At 47.5% G+C, this 5,731-nt stretch overlaps 1 protein-coding gene across 3 annotated transcripts in view; it reads left to right on the top strand.

The window, feature by feature from the left end:
• LOC110311004 (ubiquinol-cytochrome-c reductase complex assembly factor 1) overlaps positions 1 to 5,731 on the top strand; it is an 84,187-nt gene that overhangs the window by 67,172 nt on the left and 11,284 nt on the right. The gene's annotated exons all lie outside the window — the stretch shown is intronic.

Genomic DNA, 5,731 nt, shown 5'->3' with positions numbered 1-5,731 from the left:
TTGTCTCAAGATCTTAATGTATCGCATCAGCTGCTTTTCAGCGTTATAGTCGAATGCCTGTTAACCGGATTAGTGATGGCGATTTCCAAGGACAGCCATCTGTTTAGATTTGATAGTTTGATTTCAAGATGTAGCCCAGGCTGGCCTCAAACTCCTTTTGTAGACTAAAGCTGACCTTGAACTTCTGATATGTCTGCCTCCCAAGTGCTGGGACTATAAGACATGTGCCACCATGCCTGGCACATGCTTTTCTTGCTTGATTTGCATGTTAACAAACCTAAGGAAAAGCCCTGCTTACACCACATGACCATTCAGAAATGAGACTGCTGGTTCTGCAGTTCTTACCGCCAACCATGTCCCTTGCTCTTCCACACATCATCAGCCTAGTTAGAGTTTAGACAGAGATCTCAACCAGCAAAACTGGAATTTCAAAGAATGGAGATAAGATAATACCCCTCAGAGACCCTCGGAAAGGATCAGTTGAGCTGATGATATATGCTATTAGCATGCTTAACACTTGGTAGTAGCTACTTGCGTGACCGGTTCCTGGCGTCACATTGTTTTTGGCACCTGTAGACTAGAGAGAAAGTATTTTGGAGATCTTTCTAGATCTTTGAAGATGAGCAGGAACTAGCATCCCATCCATCAGTAAAGACAAGAAGGACTCCTGTTAGTGTGGCTAAGAACAGGGGAGCATGCTGCAAAAAAAATGGCAGAGTTGACTCTGACCAAGGCCTAAATGAACATGGGGGTCACAAGGGAATGGGGTCAAAAAAATGACTTAACAAAACCGTGAAGGCCAGAGCTCACAGAGGTTACAGCTCAATCTCCTTCAGGCTACACCATGGTCTCGTCCTCTGCTAAGCAGTCTATAAACGTCCTTAAGGACTGCAGCAGTGAGAGGGGACAGACCAGTGATTGGCCTCAGATGAACCGGCATCTCTTTAAAGCCCATGTCCCTCCTTGAGAATACTCCCATTAATTAAATGTGGGCCTTGCAAGACCCCTCTGGTTGTGCTCCCTGTCGGCCGTCTCATTCATTAATCTGCTGATTAGTAACCCTGAACACGTGTGCCCCCTGTTTTTTGCATTCCCCTTTTAATATACTGTGCCATTCCCCCGGGACATAAACTCCAGGACCCGTCCCTGGCCCGCTCGTGTTTGTTTTCTTTGCCCCTTGTGCCTGCCTCTGCTATAACATTTGTAGTATGTGTTAAATAATCCTTAAGGTAACATTTTTATTATGTCATAAAAAGTGCATGGCAAATATATTATAACTCATGGACTTTGTTTAAAAATGAACGGATAATTTATTGAGTGTGTTACATGAGCCTCGCTCCCTCCCCCACCCCAGCAGAGAGCGACTGCTCATTTAGCCTCGCCTCCTATTGAGCGCTCCCACCCTGTGACATGCTGAGAAAGCAGGGCCACGGTTGGCTAGAAGTGACATCATAGTTTATGTACTCAATAAAAATTTAATTAAGTCATTACAGGAATTGCAGTCATCATTTAACCCTCTGATTTCTTCTGTTTAGTTTATTATTAAACATTCAGTAATAGCAGTCGCCGAATCCTGATGGCTTATAAAATATCTGCATGAATTTTAATAGCTTAAATAAATGGGAAAATATGAGTAACATATAAAGGTCTCCCTTCCCATGTGGTGGCTCAGTATGTATGGGTTTTTATAAAAAGCGAAGCGTTATGGACAGGATAAGATTTTAATAAGCAAACAGCCCCATGCCATCTTCTGCTGGGGGAGCTATGTATTCATAGGCAACATGCTCTGTAGAGGACGCTCTGGCACTGCGGAGACGGGACCCTGCACAGGGTGAGGGAGTGGAGTCGGGTAGGGGGTCAGCAGAGGGAAGCTCCGGCCACAGGGCCCAGTGGGGTGAGTCCAGGAGCTCGGGCCCAGGCTCCTTCGTCTGCTGCCTGAGGTCATGTGCTGCAGTGATGGAGACTGCACTGTCCTTCAGAAATGGACGTTCTCATGTCTAATCCAGCCTGAGCCATGGCACCTGAAAGCCACCCTTAGCTGTGGCAGCCTTCTCTCGGGATCTTTGGAAATACCTTCAGGTGGCAGAATAGCACCATTTGTCCGGTCTAATCCTGCTCTGGTGGGAACCGGATGCATTAGCCCGGATCTGCCTCTTTCTGTGTTTGAGCTTCCCTCCACCACTGCTTTCCTCCTTCCGGGTCACTAAGTCAGGTGACCCCAGAAGCCCCTTCAGCATCAATGCTGGTTGGCGTGTTACGGTCTGCAAGCTAACTGCCGACTGAGCAGGTCCGGTAAATACTTTCCTAGTAGTGGTGCCTTGCCTTAACATTGGCCGCCCCTGTCGTGCGTTCCTGGCTCCGGTCATCTTCCATAGTTAGGAGAACAACCTGCACATAAGCAAGAAGAACACAGTGGGTATTCAGAGGGCTGGGTGACATCACATCCTCGCGTCATTGAGCAGTGAGCTCCAACTCTTGCCTGTTCTGACTCTTTCACCAAAGCACATTAGATGAAGCAGTAGAAAGAAATGTAGTCATATTTGTGGGGTTCCAGAAGCATGCAAAGTGTTCTTTCAGCAAAATAAAACAAAATAAAATCATTTGTGGCATAGGATAGGACATGCTGTGAGTGGCCCTTGCTTTTGTTTGTGGTGCTGACTCCAAGGCCTCAAACTAGGCAAGTTCTGAGACCTCAGCTCTAGCCCCAGCCCTAAGTGGCAGGCGACCTTGTAAGGGTTCATTATCAGCATGCCTGTCTTAGCCCCTGTCCTGGGCCAGGTGGTCGGGTGCCAAAATGATTCAGTCCTGCCTCTTGTGACCCAAGCTTGAGTAGCTCACAGTCTGGTGGGAGAGACGGGTATATAAGCAACGTCAGCCATACTGTGTACCTAGGGGGAGAAACACACACACAACTCCGAGAGCACAAAGCAACAGTGGTTCATGTGGCCTGGCTTGAAGGCAGGTAGGAAAGGTCATGGCTTACACTCCCAGCTCCCACCAATCTCATATTTTCCAGCCACGAACTCCACAATTCTCTCTTTACTTTTGAAAATTGTCCATGACTGTAAAGCACTGGGGCTGGCTTTAGCTTTAGTTTTGTATAAACAAGGCAGGTCTTACTCAGAGCCCCGTGTGCTCCCAGCATTCGATTTCCCCGAGACTTCCCGGGTATGCTGTTAACTTAACGTTGGAATGTAAACAAGTTCATGTGCACCTGAGAACAGTTCTGTGTGCAGGGCATTTGAAAGACAAAACAGCCTCAGAGGGGTCAGCCCTGCTCAAGACATCCAAAAGATCTACCCGGGCTATGACTGGAATCCAGGTTTTCTGAGTCTAAACCCAACCCTTTTTGCCTCGTCTGGCTTCCAGAGACCAGTTTGTGACCCCCAGGATAAAAATCACTTGGTTTGACTTACTATGCTATGGTTTGAATATAAAGTGCCCTCCTATAGGCGCATGTGTTTGAACACTTGGTTTCTCGGTGATGGGTGTTAGGAAGGTTGTTACCAAGGTCGCCTGCCACTTAGGGCTGGGGCTAGAGCTCAGGTCTCAGAAGTGGCTTAGCTGACTGCCTGAGAGACTGAGGAATACCCTGATACTGGTGACCCCGAGTTCATCGTCCATTCGAAGTCACCGTTCCCTGAATTCCACAGGCCCCTGCACTCCCGGATGATTTACTTTGGATCCTGAAAGAGTCACTTTTTCATCTCTAGGATAAAATACCTGAGCGAAGTCACCTAAGGGAGGAAGGATTAGCTGTGGCTCACATGTCTGAGAGGACACAGTCCATTGAGCAATGGAAGATGTGGCTGTAGGCATGTAGCAGGGGAGCGAGGTTGCTTGTTCACATCTTGGTGGATGGCTAAGTAGAAAGTTTGGACCAGAGATGAGGAACCACTATTATCCTCAAAGCCAGTCCCCTGCAATGCCCTTTCTTCAGGTAGCCCCACTTCCTAAAGGTCCTATCCGTATGGGTGTGGGAAGGATGGTTAAGCAAGACTTCATCTCCACACGAGGTTCTGAAGGATATTTGGCAGTTTCTTGAACCTGTCAAGCTAAGTAACACTCTGTAGCCCGTGTTGTATAGTGATGGGCTTTCTTCTGTATCCCAGAAAAGAGCAGCACCATGGCCCTTGTCCCCAGTGGGTGACCATGTGGTGCCCAAGTTTTAACCCTTGATGTTTGGTGAAGTGCCACAGACTGCAAGTGTCTGATGAGTTTAATCGGCATCTCATGAGTCTCACAGGAATTATGTGTCTACAGCAATCCCTTTGTGGTACCAGCAGCTCTGTGTCCCCGCTCTTGCAACCTCCCAGGCTCCTTGTTCCTCACAGACATCCCCTTGTCTTGCCTTTCACCAAAAGCTCTTCTAAGCAGCCCTTGAGATGTTCCCTAACATAGGGGGCAGTGTTCCCGCCTATTCGTCTGTCTGGTGGCCCCCAAATATTCCATCCCTCACTTCTGCACATCTTGTTTCCTCTGTTGGAAGGGCCTCCTCTCTTCAGTCTCTCCCTGTCCTGTCAGACTCCTTTCCCAAGTCCACTTAAGGATGTTTTAAAGTGTGTGTGTGTGCCTTTGTATGTGTGTGTACATGAAGGCCAGTGTCTGCAGAGGTCAGAGGTGTCAATATCCTTAGAACAGGAGTTACAGGCAGGTATAAGACGGCAATGGGATCTGAACCTGGGTCTTAACAGGTTCACTCTTGTCTGCAGGGCCAGCTCTCAGGGCCACTTAAATGCGTCCTCCTAATGTAAACTTTCTCAGGTCTCCAACATGAGGCCATTTGCACTGAAATTCATTTGTCCTTACACATTTGTGATTGGAGCCATTAGGTAGTGGTGGTTTTGTTTCACTGAAAAATTTCTAGCCTGGTGTGGCGGTGTACATGTTTAGTTCCAGCACCTAGGCAGAGGCAGGCGGATCTCTGTGAGTTCAGGCCAGCCTCATCTACAAAGTAAGTTCTGGACAAGCTGGTATTACATAGAGAGACCTTAACTAAAAGTAATGTAAAATAGAATTTTAATTACTGGAGCTGGACTCCGTGATTAAGACCCAAATGGTGACTGGGCGTGGTGGCACACGCTTTTAATCCCAGCACTTGGGAGGCAGAGGCAGGCGGATTTCTGAGTTCCAGGACAGCCAGGGCTACACAGAGAAACCCTGTCTCAAAAAAACCAAAAAAACCAAAAACCAAACCCAAAACCCAAACGGTGGCTCACAACTGCTTGTGGCTCTAGTTCCTGGGATCTGATGCTCTGTTCTGCCCTCCATGGGCACTGCACACAAATGGTGCACAGGCATACACATATACATGAGTACACACATGCATACCTCCGCACATGTATGAAAGATAATAATAATTTAAATTACACTCATTTGCTCACATGTGTGTGCATGTAAAGGTCAGAGAACACCTTATAAGTGTCCCTTCTCTCCTTCCGTTGTGTGGGTCCTGGGGAACAAACTCCAGTTGCCAGATTGGGTAGCAAGCACCTTTGCCTGCCAAACCATCTCGATGGCTTTTTGGGTTGTTTTGCCACATTGGCTTAGGTAGCCCAGGCTGGTCTCTAACTCATTATGACCTTGAACTTCTGATCCTCTGACCCCTGGGTGCTAGGGACTCCAGGAGTGTGCTACCACCCCGAAAGTAGTTCTTAATGCCCCCTTTCTTTTCCTTTTCCTTTTTCTTTTTCTCTTTCCTTTCTTTCTGTCTTTCTTTCTTTTTCTTTTT

Source organism: Mus caroli, chromosome 2 (assembly GCF_900094665.2).
Source record: "Mus caroli chromosome 2, CAROLI_EIJ_v1.1, whole genome shotgun sequence".
NCBI lineage: Eukaryota > Metazoa > Chordata > Mammalia > Rodentia > Muridae > Mus > Mus caroli.
This window is presented reverse-complemented; position numbering and strand designations above follow the sequence as displayed.